We start from the raw sequence: 13,927 nt of genomic DNA on the forward strand, positions 1-13,927 counted from the left end.
GATATAGGGATGTTCCGTTAAGAAATTATCTGTTCAGAAAATTGTCAATAATTGGTAATTTTAAAAATTATTACTTTGCAAAATCCATACTAATATTCTGTCAAAATCTGAAAGTTACGCTTTCACGGCTAAACCGTTGGACCAAATTCGATGAAATTTGATATGCATGTAGTTAAAGACCCCCCTTCAAACATAGGCTACTTTTTTTTTCAAAAATCAACCCCCAACTGACTATAATGGGGGTTGAAAGTTTGTAAGTAAATCGTCTGTTATATCGTATCGCAGATAACATCATGCGGGCGAAGCCGCGGCCAATAGCTAGTTAAAATATCATAAAAAAAAAAACATTTCTTCAACGCAACTAAAAAGTTATCGTTTATTTCCTCGCCGTTATTGAAACAACAACAAATAAACAAATATATTTATTCTCTGCTTGGGTTAAAATACATTAAAACGTAATGACGCCCGCTAGCTTTCCTCGTATCCTTCAGTCTTCATATCATTGAGTCCTAGCTCCTCGTTCTGTTCGTGTGAGCGCTCGTATCTCGTTATCTTAACACCTGTAATCAAAGACAAAACTATAGACAAATCAAGCCAAATGAGACAGAACATTTCTATACAATTTTCCGGCCTATCTCATACAAAGCGTCTCAGAGGTACGCCTCATTGCTACGTTGCGCACATTTCTTTCAAACCACGCAACGAATTATACACCTAAACCTTCCTCAGGAACCACTCTGTCCATTGGTGAAAACAGCATGAAAATCCGTGCAGTCGTTTTTTGTGTTTCGCTAACAGACAGACGCTGCTGAGGAAATTGTTGTATATTTATTGTATGGATATAAATATATTTTTTTTCTCTATTAAAGTTTCAATGATTGCGACTGATTTTCTAGTATATATAGTATTTGTGACTAATGGTGTAATTTACAATCATAACCAGCATCTATTGACTAAAGATTTTCAGTAAAGTCTACTTTTGACCAACCAACTTAACCAATCAAATCAGTCAAAAATAACGTTGACTTGATCAACATTATGATTGGTTAAAAGCGGATTGAGTTTTGACCGGATAAGAGATTTGACTGCAACACGCACACGACACGGGGGAAAGAGACGGCATGTGGACGTGCTACGTATTTAGGAGATTAGGAGATTACATTTTAAATTTAATTTGCCATTTCTAAAATTTCAAATTACTTGATATATGTGACTAGATAAAATATCTGATACAATAATTCCATACAAACATTCAGAATTTAAATCTTTCATAAACATTCACTTACACAGTAGGTACCTATCGGATATCTCAATCTAGAAATTAGTTGGGTGGCAGCATGTCTAACGACAGCTGTCAATGTCATAAAATACCGCCTTTTTATTTGTAAAAAGCACGAAACTACTTTTGATTTGGACATTACACGGAGACGACGAACGAAACCAAGAGAGTATAATTAGAATCCCTCGAGATTTAACCCATAATCCTCACACCACATCTTTCCAGGGATTCTGTATGTTTTTAAGGATTTACCTTCGTCTGGTGTGGTCGGGTCGTCGGCCAAGCTCTGAACATACGAGTTACCAGCGGGGTCGTCCAACACTATGGTCACTGCACGGTTACCGTCCAACACTTCTTGGAGCTTCTCTATGAATCTGTGAACATCATTATTATAAATAAATTAAAGTAAGGACAAATCACACAGATTTGTATTACGGGATACTAACTCAACGATACTACATTTTATAACATATACATATATAGATAAACATCCAAGACCCGGGCCAATCAGAAAAAGATCATTTTCCATCATGACTGAAATAATGTGTATTGGCAATTACAATCCTCCTAATATTATAAAGGCTAACGTTTGTGAGGATGTGTGTATGTACGTTTGTTACTCTTTCACGCAAAATCTATTGCACAGATTGCTATGAAATTTGGTACACGGGTAGAATATAACCTGGAATAACACATAGGGTAATTTTTATCCCGAAATTGCCACGGGAGCGAAGCTCGGGGGCGCAGCTAGTGTAAATATAATATTGGAACCCAAAAAATACAAATTAAAAAACCCCCGACTTTATCATTATTCATTTCGTTACTACTTTTGAACGGCTGAGCCGATTTTGATCAAACATATCTAAGAGCTGCCGCACAAAAATTACCTATAAAAAAAACCGCATTCTAATCGGTTCAACCGTTGATGAGTTACGGTGCCACGTACACAGACACACTTAGGTTCAAACTTAAAACATTTTGCAACAATTAACAGCGAAAAATTTTTTTAAAATTAGAATAATTCAACTTAATTATCTAATGCAAATCTTGGTGGCCAGTGCAGTTGATTTACTTGAGCACATTGTAATTTCTTGGACAAACTCTGATAAAAAGTTTTTTATATTTATTTATGTACACAACATAACAGTGTAAATATAAAACTTACAAATAGGAAAGTGTATTATTTATTTCTATAGAAATTTCTACCAGTAGACCCGCGAAAGAAGAATGGGAAAAAAAGAAAATTACAAAAAACTTAATTATGTAATGTATAAAACATGTATAAGAACTACATATAGTAAATAAGTAAATAAACTATAATAGTAAATACAAATAATATATATGTATATTAGGATCAAACAGAAAGGAGATATTCCTTAACCCTTTTCTTAAAGACCGAAATTGTTTTTGACTCCTGTATACTAATTGGAAGTAGATTCCATAACCTGACTGCTTTTAATTATGACCTTATTATTTAATTATTTTTTAAGGTTTTTTAGGTTAAGAAGAGATGAAAATCACGTCACTCAAAGGGCATTGAAGATGGAAGTAAAGGGTTCCAGGAATAGAGGAAGACCTGAGAAGAAATGGATGGAGGATGGATACGGTTAATTATTATTTTTGAAATGATTACAGTTGCAGTCGTTCGCTGGCGAGCCCCGGCGCGTCGCCCGCAGCCCGCAGCTGGTCGGCCGTGGCCCGCAGCAGCCCCTCCGCCGTCGTGAACCTGCCGCCCAGCGCGCGCCCGCCCGTCTCCAGCTCCAGCTCTGCTATTGACATGCTGCACGTTTCCGACTGAAGGTTATATCAATATATTAGGACAAATCACACAGATTGAGCTGGCCCCAAAGTAAGTTCGAGACTTGTGTTACGGGATACTAACTCAACGATACTATATTCTATAACATATATAGATAAACATCAACAGAAAAAGATCATTTTCCATCATGACCCGACCGGGGATGGAACCCGGGACCTCTCGGTTCAGAGGCGAGGTACCCTGCATGAACCTCTATGCCGCGGTAATAGATGCGAGTTTGCAATTAATTTATGTAGGTTGATGTGCTGTAGACTGCTTAAGAGATGGCGGTAACCCTCCTTCATACAGTCGCATTCCACGACGACACGACTTTCTTGGCAATATAACTAGCGGAACGGCCCGGCTTTTCTCGGCTTTAAAAAAAAGCATCAACTATCTATTTTATAAAGCACAAGCACAGCGACGATACCTGAAAAAACAGCACTCCTTTTTGAGCAGTCATGTAAAATGTTGTTTTTTTTTTTTTTTTCAAAAGTAAATTAAAAAGCCAAATTTCTTCTCTGGTTATCTACATCCAGGAAGTAGGTATGTAGATAGGTGCATAGCTAAGAAATTTTAACCTATTATTTCGATAGGTACACAATCGCAAAACTCGGACAGATGCCGACGGCGACTGCACGAACATTGCATAGTTTGTATGACAACTTTTATATACCGCAATTCACAACCACAGCTATTTCATAAAACTAGCCGAATCAGACAACAGAACTAAATCAAAACAATAATTCTATTCCTATTGAAAAATATTTCATATGATGTTTTGCAAATATGGAATGAGATATTGTATGAAACCCACAACTAGTGTTCTTACTAAGTACCAAATTTGTAAACAAATGTAAAAACCCTGGTAAAAACCGTAATTTTTTTTGCCGAATAAAGTTAACAAGTATTTCTGGCTCAGACACAAAATGTCTCTTTCGCAAAATGTCGCTGCAGGGACTTAGAATAAAATAATAATAATAATGTATGAACTTTATTGCCCATAAACACATTATGTACACAAAGAATAGAGTTTAGGTACATATGGAGCAAAGGCGGACTTATTGCTCAAAAATCTCGATTTTCAAAGAAAAATCATTTATTGAAGTTATATACATATAGATTAGGTAGTACTTACATAGGTAATCAATTTCAAATTGTGATTTATACATTATATTCGCCGCACGACGACGGCGATTTAGTATCAATTTTTTATTTCCATTGATTTAGTATTTATTAGTTTTAATTTTAACTTATAGGACTTGATGTTGTAAATACTTTTATTCTTTAAATATATACCGTTGTTTGTAATACATGTATATTTAGTTGTTTGTTTACTAAACAAACAACACTATTACTAAACAATGTTTAGTAATAGTGTCTGTGGCAATACAAATAAATGTGCTGTCTTTATTTCTTTTAAGTCCGGCGAAAATGTCTGGACCCGGCATAATGTGAGATCATTTACTTACCTAGTGCCAACGTCACCATTAAAATTGGAATGTCACGTTCGGTGTCGTAACGATTATATTTAAATGTAAACCGTGGAGAATTATATGATCATTAATTAAATATTTTTATGATGTAACTTGGCGGTTTTCAAACTTTTTTTTTCTTGTGTCATGGCTCCATCGTTCGGCAAAACGATGATTTTGCCACCGTCAATGTTTTGTTTGTAAAGTTAAACATTTGACGGGAATCTAAATTAAAACGTTTTTATTTGTTGATATAGGGATGTTCCGTTAAGAAATTATCTGTTCAGAAAATTGACAATAATTGGTAATTTTAAAAATTATTACTTTGCAAAATCCATACTAATATTCTGTCAAAATCTGAAAGTTACGCTTTCACGGCTAAACCGTTGGATCAAATTCGATGAAATTTGATATGCATGTAGTTAAAGACCCCCCTTCAAACATAGGCTACTTTTTTTCTTCCAAAAATCAACCCCCAACTGACTATAATGGGGGTTGAAAGTTTGTAAGTAAATCGTCCGTTCCGCTTTCGCAGATAAATTCATGCGGTCGAAGCCGCGGCCAATAGCTAGTTAAAATATCATTAAAAAAAAAACATTTCTTCAACGCAACTAAAAAGTTATCGTTTATTTCCTCGCCGTTATTGAAACAACAACAAATAAACAAATATATTTATTCTCTGCTTGGGTTAAAATACATTAAAACGTAATGACGCCCGCTAGCTTTCCTCGTATCCTTCAGTCTTCATATCATTGAGTCCTAGCTCCTCGTTCTGTTCGTGTGAGCGCTCGTATCTCGTTATCTTAACACCTGTAATCAAAGACAAAACTATAGACAAATCAAGCCAAATGAGACAGAACATTTTTCTATACAATTTTCCGGCCTATCTCATACAAAGCGTCTCAGAGGTACGCCTCATTGCTACGTTGCGCACATTTCTTTCAAACCACGCAACGAATTATACACCTAAACCTTCCTCAGGAACCACTCTGTCCATTGGTGAAAACGGCATGAAAATCCGTGCAGTCCTTTTTTGTGTTTCGCTAACAGACAGACGCTGCTGAGGAAATTGTTGTATATTTATTGTATGGATATAAATATATTTTTTTTCTCTATTAAAGTTTAAATTATTGCGACTGATTTTCTAGTATATATAGTATTTTTGACTAATGGTGTAATTTACAATCATAACCAGCGTCTATTGACTAAAGATTTTCAGTAAGTCTACTTTTGACCAACCAACTTAACCAATCAAATCAGTCAAAAATAACGTTGACTTGATCAACATTATGATTGGTTAAAAGCGGATTGAGTTTTGACCGGATAAGAGATTTGACTGCAACACGCACACGACACGGGGGAAAGAGACGGCACGTGGACGTCAGCGACGTGCTATGTATTTGTATGTTTCGTGGTAGGGATTGGTGAAGGACAATCATCTGCCACCGTGTCGGTGGAAACTGGGCCGCATCGTAAACACCTGCCAGGGGAGAGACGGCGTCGCGAGGGTCGCGGAAATACGCACTGCTCAAGAAGTCATCAAACGTGTCTTCAATACGATTTGCCCTCTTCCAGGAGATTAGGAGATTACATTTTAAATTTGATTTACCATTTCTAAAATTTCAAATTACTTGATATATGTGACTAGATAAAATATCTGATACAATAATTCCATACAAACATTCAGAATTTAAATCTTTCATAAACATTCACTTACACAGTAGGTACCTATCGGATATCTCAATCTAGGAATTAGTTGGGTGGCAGCATGTCTAACGACAGCTGTCAATGTCATAAAATACCGCCTTTTTATTTGTAAAAAGTACGAAACTACTTTTGATTTGGACATTACACGGAGACGACGAACGAAACCAAGAGAGTATAATTAGAATCCCTCGAGATTTAACCCATAATCCTCACACCACATCTTTTCAGGGATTCTGTATGTTTTTAAGGATTTACCTTCGTCTGGTGTGGTCGGGTCGTCGGCCAAGCTCTGAACATACGAGTTACCAGCGGGGTCGTCCAACACTATGGTCACTGCACGGTTACCGTCCAACACTTCTTGGAGCTTCTCTATGAATCTGTGAACATCATTATTATAAATAAATTAATGTAAGGACAAATCACACAGATTGAGCTAGCCCCAAAGTAAGTTCGAGACTTGTATTACGAGATACTAACTCAACGATACTATATTTTATAACATATACATATATAGATAAACATCCAAGACCCAGGCCAATCAGAAAAAGATCATTTTCCATCATGATCCGACCGGGGATCGAACTCGGGACCTCATGGTTCAGAGGCAAGCACCACTGCGCCAATATTATCATCGTCAAACTCTGAACAATTTTTATGGTAATTAAATAATGTGTATTGGCAATTAAAATCCTCCTAATATTATAAAGGCTAACGTTTGTGAGGATGTGTGTATGTACGTTTGTTACTCTTTCACGCAAAATCTATTGCACAGATTGCTATGAAATTTGGTAGGGTAATTTTTATTCCGAAATCTTCAGTCTTCGAGCGAAGCTCCGGGGCGCAGCTAGTGTAAATATAATATTGGAACCCAAAAAATACAACTGTTCACAAGTTTATTTGTTAGACAAATTAAAAAACCCCCGACTTTATCATTATTCATTTCGTTACTACTTTTGAACGGCTGAGCCGATTTTGATCAAACATATCTAAGAACTGCCGCACAAAAATTACCTATCAAAAAAAAACCGCATTCTAATCGGTTCAACCGTTGATGAGTTAAGGTGCCCCGTACACAGACACACTTAGCGTCCAAACTTAAAACATTTTGCGTCGGGGGTCAGAAACAATCGATTATTTATGTACACAACATAACAGTGTAAATATAAAACTTACAAATAGGAAAGTGTATTATTTATTTCTATAGAAATTTCTTCCAGTAGACCCGCGAAAGAAGAATGGGAAAAAAAGAAAATTACAATAAACTTAAATATTTTATGTGTAATGTATAAAACATGTATAAGAACTACATATAGTAAATAAACTATAATAGTAAATACAAATAATATATATGTATATTAGGATCAAACAGAAACGAGATGTTCCTTAACCCTTTTCTTAAAGACCGAAATTGTTTTTGACTCCTGTATACTAATTGGAAGTAGATTCCATAACCTGACTGCTTTTAATTATTACCATATTATTTAATTATTTTTTAAGGTTTTTTAGGTTAAGAAGAGATGAAAATCACGTCACTCAAAGGGCATTGAAGATGGAAGTAAAGGGTTCCAGGAATAGAGGAAGACCTGAGAAGAAATGGATGGAGGATGGATACGGTTAATTATTATTTTTGAAATGATTACAGTTGCAGTCGTTCGCTGGCGAGCCCCGGCGCGTCGCCCGCAGCCCGCAGCTGGTCGGCCGTGGCCCGCAGCAGCCCCTCCGCCGTCGTGAACCTGCCGCCCAGCGCGCGCCCGCCCGTCTCCAGCTCCAGCTCTGCTATTGACATGCTGCACGTTTCCGACTGAAGGTTATATCAATATATTAGGACAAATCACACAGATTGAGCTGGCCCCAAAGTAAGTTCGAGACTTGTGTTACGGGATACTAACTCAACGATACTATATTCTATAACATATATAGATAAACATCAACAGAAAAAGATCATTTTCCATCATGACCCGACCGGGGATGGAACCCGGGACCTCTCGGTTCAGAGGCGAGGTACCCTGCATGAACCTCTATGCCGCGGTAATAGATGCGAGTTTGCAATTAATTTATGTAGGTTGATGTGCTGTAGACTGCTTAAGAGATGGCGGTAACCCTCCTTCATACAGTCGCATTCCACGACGACACGACTTTCTTGGCAATATAACTAGCGGAACGGCCCGGCTTTTCTCGGCTTTAAAAAAAAGCATCAACTATCTATTTTATAAAGCACAAGCACAGCGACGATACCTGAAAAAACAGCACTCCTTTTTGAGCAGTCATGTAAAATGTTGTTTTTTTTTTTTTTTTCAAAAGTAAATTAAAAAGCCAAATTTCTTCTCTGGTTATCTACATCCAGGAAGTAGGTATGTAGATAGGTGCATAGCTAAGAAATTTTAACCTATTATTTCGATAGGTACACAATCGCAAAACTCGGACAGATGCCGACGGCGACTGCACGAACATTGCATAGTTTGTATGACAACTTTTATATACCGCAATTCACAACCACAGCTATTTCATAAAACTAGCCGAATCAGACAACAGAACTAAATCAAAACAATAATTCTATTCCTATTGAAAAATATTTCATATGATGTTTTGCAAATATGGAATGAGATATTGTATGAAACCCACAACTAGTGTTCTTACTAAGTACCAAATTTGTAAACAAATGTAAAAACCCTGGTAAAAACCGTAATTTTTTTTGCCGAATAAAGTTAACAAGTATTTCTGGCTCAGACACAAAATGTCTCTTTCGCAAAATGTCGCTGCAGGGACTTAGAATAAAATAATAATAATAATGTATGAACTTTATTGCCCATAAACACATTATGTACACAAAGAATAGAGTTTAGGTACATATGGAGCAAAGGCGGACTTATTGCTCAAAAATCTCGATTTTCAAAGAAAAATCATTTATTGAAGTTATATACATATAGATTAGGTAGTACTTACATAGGTAATCAATTTCAAATTGTGATTTATACATTATATTCGCCGCACGACGACGGCGATTTAGTATCAATTTTTTATTTCCATTGATTTAGTATTTATTAGTTTTAATTTTAACTTATAGGACTTGATGTTGTAAATACTTTTATTCTTTAAATATATACCGTTGTTTGTAATACATGTATATTTAGTTGTTTGTTTACTAAACAAACAACACTATTACTAAACAATGTTTAGTAATAGTGTCTGTGGCAATACAAATAAATGTGCTGTCTTTATTTCTTTTAAGTCCGGCGAAAATGTCTGGACCCGGCATAATGTGAGATCATTTACTTACCTAGTGCCAACGTCACCATTAAAATTGGAATGTCACGTTCGGTGTCGTAACGATTATATTTAAATGTAAACCGTGGAGAATTATATGATCATTAATTAAATATTTTTATGATGTAACTTGGCGGTTTTCAAACTTTTTTTTTCTTGTGTCATGGCTCCATCGTTCGGCAAAACGATGATTTTGCCACCGTCAATGTTTTGTTTGTAAAGTTAAACATTTGACGGGAATCTAAATTAAAACGTTTTTATTTGTTGATATAGGGATGTTCCGTTAAGAAATTATCTGTTCAGAAAATTGACAATAATTGGTAATTTTAAAAATTATTACTTTGCAAAATCCATACTAATATTCTGTCAAAATCTGAAAGTTACGCTTTCACGGCTAAACCGTTGGATCAAATTCGATGAAATTTGATATGCATGTAGTTAAAGACCCCCCTTCAAACATAGGCTACTTTTTTTCTTCCAAAAATCAACCCCCAACTGACTATAATGGGGGTTGAAAGTTTGTAAGTAAATCGTCCGTTCCGCTTTCGCAGATAAATTCATGCGGTCGAAGCCGCGGCCAATAGCTAGTTAAAATATCATTAAAAAAAAAACATTTCTTCAACGCAACTAAAAAGTTATCGTTTATTTCCTCGCCGTTATTGAAACAACAACAAATAAACAAATATATTTATTCTCTGCTTGGGTTAAAATACATTAAAACGTAATGACGCCCGCTAGCTTTCCTCGTATCCTTCAGTCTTCATATCATTGAGTCCTAGCTCCTCGTTCTGTTCGTGTGAGCGCTCGTATCTCGTTATCTTAACACCTGTAATCAAAGACAAAACTATAGACAAATCAAGCCAAATGAGACAGAACATTTTTCTATACAATTTTCCGGCCTATCTCATACAAAGCGTCTCAGAGGTACGCCTCATTGCTACGTTGCGCACATTTCTTTCAAACCACGCAACGAATTATACACCTAAACCTTCCTCAGGAACCACTCTGTCCATTGGTGAAAACGGCATGAAAATCCGTGCAGTCCTTTTTTGTGTTTCGCTAACAGACAGACGCTGCTGAGGAAATTGTTGTATATTTATTGTATGGATATAAATATATTTTTTTTCTCTATTAAAGTTTAAATTATTGCGACTGATTTTCTAGTATATATAGTATTTTTGACTAATGGTGTAATTTACAATCATAACCAGCGTCTATTGACTAAAGATTTTCAGTAAGTCTACTTTTGACCAACCAACTTAACCAATCAAATCAGTCAAAAATAACGTTGACTTGATCAACATTATGATTGGTTAAAAGCGGATTGAGTTTTGACCGGATAAGAGATTTGACTGCAACACGCACACGACACGGGGGAAAGAGACGGCACGTGGACGTCAGCGACGTGCTATGTATTTGTATGTTTCGTGGTAGGGATTGGTGAAGGACAATCATCTGCCACCGTGTCGGTGGAAACTGGGCCGCATCGTAAACACCTGCCAGGGGAGAGACGGCGTCGCGAGGGTCGCGGAAATACGCACTGCTCAAGAAGTCATCAAACGTGTCTTCAATACGATTTGCCCTCTTCCAGGAGATTAGGAGATTACATTTTAAATTTGATTTACCATTTCTAAAATTTCAAATTACTTGATATATGTGACTAGATAAAATATCTGATACAATAATTCCATACAAACATTCAGAATTTAAATCTTTCATAAACATTCACTTACACAGTAGGTACCTATCGGATATCTCAATCTAGGAATTAGTTGGGTGGCAGCATGTCTAACGACAGCTGTCAATGTCATAAAATACCGCCTTTTTATTTGTAAAAAGTACGAAACTACTTTTGATTTGGACATTACACGGAGACGACGAACGAAACCAAGAGAGTATAATTAGAATCCCTCGAGATTTAACCCATAATCCTCACACCACATCTTTTCAGGGATTCTGTATGTTTTTAAGGATTTACCTTCGTCTGGTGTGGTCGGGTCGTCGGCCAAGCTCTGAACATACGAGTTACCAGCGGGGTCGTCCAACACTATGGTCACTGCACGGTTACCGTCCAACACTTCTTGGAGCTTCTCTATGAATCTGTGAACATCATTATTATAAATAAATTAATGTAAGGACAAATCACACAGATTGAGCTAGCCCCAAAGTAAGTTCGAGACTTGTATTACGAGATACTAACTCAACGATACTATATTTTATAACATATACATATATAGATAAACATCCAAGACCCAGGCCAATCAGAAAAAGATCATTTTCCATCATGATCCGACCGGGGATCGAACTCGGGACCTCATGGTTCAGAGGCAAGCACCACTGCGCCAATATTATCATCGTCAAACTCTGAACAATTTTTATGGTAATTAAATAATGTGTATTGGCAATTAAAATCCTCCTAATATTATAAAGGCTAACGTTTGTGAGGATGTGTGTATGTACGTTTGTTACTCTTTCACGCAAAATCTATTGCACAGATTGCTATGAAATTTGGTAGGGTAATTTTTATTCCGAAATCTTCAGTCTTCGAGCGAAGCTCCGGGGCGCAGCTAGTGTAAATATAATATTGGAACCCAAAAAATACAACTGTTCACAAGTTTATTTGTTAGACAAATTAAAAAACCCCCGACTTTATCATTATTCATTTCGTTACTACTTTTGAACGGCTGAGCCGATTTTGATCAAACATATCTAAGAACTGCCGCACAAAAATTACCTATCAAAAAAAAACCGCATTCTAATCGGTTCAACCGTTGATGAGTTAAGGTGCCCCGTACACAGACACACTTAGCGTCCAAACTTAAAACATTTTGCGTCGGGGGTCAGAAACAATCGATTATTTATGTACACAACATAACAGTGTAAATATAAAACTTACAAATAGGAAAGTGTATTATTTATTTCTATAGAAATTTCTTCCAGTAGACCCGCGAAAGAAGAATGGGAAAAAAAGAAAATTACAATAAACTTAAATATTTTATGTGTAATGTATAAAACATGTATAAGAACTACATATAGTAAATAAACTATAATAGTAAATACAAATAATATATATGTATATTAGGATCAAACAGAAACGAGATGTTCCTTAACCCTTTTCTTAAAGACCGAAATTGTTTTTGACTCCTGTATACTAATTGGAAGTAGATTCCATAACCTGACTGCTTTTAATTATTACCATATTATTTAATTATTTTTTAAGGTTTTTTAGGTTAAGAAGAGATGAAAATCACGTCACTCAAAGGGCATTGAAGATGGAAGTAAAGGGTTCCAGGAATAGAGGAAGACCTGAGAAGAAATGGATGGAGGATGGATACGGTTAATTATTATTTTTGAAATGATTACAGTTGCAGTCGTTCGCTGGCGAGCCCCGGCGCGTCGCCCGCAGCCCGCAGCTGGTCGGCCGTGGCCCGCAGCAGCCCCTCCGCCGTCGTGAACCTGCCGCCCAGCGCGCGCCCGCCCGTCTCCAGCTCCAGCTCTGCTATTGACATGCTGCACGTTTCCGACTGAAGGTTATATCAATATATTAGGACAAATCACACAGATTGAGCTGGCCCCAAAGTAAGTTCGAGACTTGTGTTACGGGATACTAACTCAACGATACTATATTCTATAACATATATAGATAAACATCAACAGAAAAAGATCATTTTCCATCATGACCCGACCGGGGATGGAACCCGGGACCTCTCGGTTCAGAGGCGAGGTACCCTGCATGAACCTCTATGCCGCGGTAATAGATGCGAGTTTGCAATTAATTTATGTAGGTTGATGTGCTGTAGACTGCTTAAGAGATGGCGGTAACCCTCCTTCATACAGTCGCATTCCACGACGACACGACTTTCTTGGCAATATAACTAGCGGAACGGCCCGGCTTTTCTCGGCTTTAAAAAAAAGCATCAACTATCTATTTTATAAAGCACAAGCACAGCGACGAAACCTGAAAAAACAGCACTCCTTTTTGAGCAGTCATGTAAAATGTTGTTTCTTTTTTTCAAAAATAAATTAAAAAGCCAAATTTCTTCTCTGGTTATCTACATCCAGGAAGTAGGTATGTAGATAGGTGCATAGCTAAGAAATTTTAACCTATTATTTCGATAGGTACACAATCGCAAAACTCGGACAGATGCCGACGGCGACTGCACGAACATTGCATAGTTTGTATGAGAACTTTTATTTACCGCAATTCACAACCACAACCATTTCATAAAACTAGCCGAATCAGACAACAGAACTAAATCAAAACAATAATTCTATTCCTATTGAAAAATATTTGATATGATGTTTTGCAAATATGGGATGAGATATTGTATGAAACCCACAACGAGTGTTCTTACTAAGTACCAAATTTGTAAACAAATGTAAAAACCCTGGTAAAAACCGTAT

At 36.6% G+C, this 13,927-nt stretch overlaps 3 long non-coding RNA genes across 3 annotated transcripts; all 3 read right to left on the bottom strand.

Annotated features, from left to right (window-relative positions):
* Positions 1-407: 407 nt before the first annotated feature.
* LOC128682260 (uncharacterized) lies at positions 408-2,125 on the bottom strand. Its single transcript, XR_008406104.1, has 2 exons — positions 1,532-2,125; positions 408-560 (listed from the first exon to the last, which is right to left on the bottom strand). It is a non-coding gene; the product is annotated as an uncharacterized LOC128682260 (long non-coding RNA).
* A 3,084-nt stretch (positions 2,126-5,209) lies between these two features.
* LOC128682258 (uncharacterized) lies at positions 5,210-6,780 on the bottom strand. The gene is made up of 2 exons (XR_008406102.1): positions 6,515-6,780; positions 5,210-5,362 (listed from the first exon to the last, which is right to left on the bottom strand). It is a non-coding gene; the product is annotated as an uncharacterized LOC128682258 (long non-coding RNA).
* A 3,416-nt stretch (positions 6,781-10,196) lies between these two features.
* Positions 10,197-11,764, bottom strand: LOC128682257 (uncharacterized). The gene is made up of 2 exons (XR_008406101.1): positions 11,502-11,764; positions 10,197-10,349 (listed from the first exon to the last, which is right to left on the bottom strand). It is a non-coding gene; the product is annotated as an uncharacterized LOC128682257 (long non-coding RNA).
* Positions 11,765-13,927: the final 2,163 nt, after the last annotated feature.

The sequence above is a fragment of the Plodia interpunctella genome, chromosome 29 (genome assembly GCF_027563975.2).
Source record: "Plodia interpunctella isolate USDA-ARS_2022_Savannah chromosome 29, ilPloInte3.2, whole genome shotgun sequence".
NCBI lineage: Eukaryota > Metazoa > Arthropoda > Insecta > Lepidoptera > Pyralidae > Plodia > Plodia interpunctella.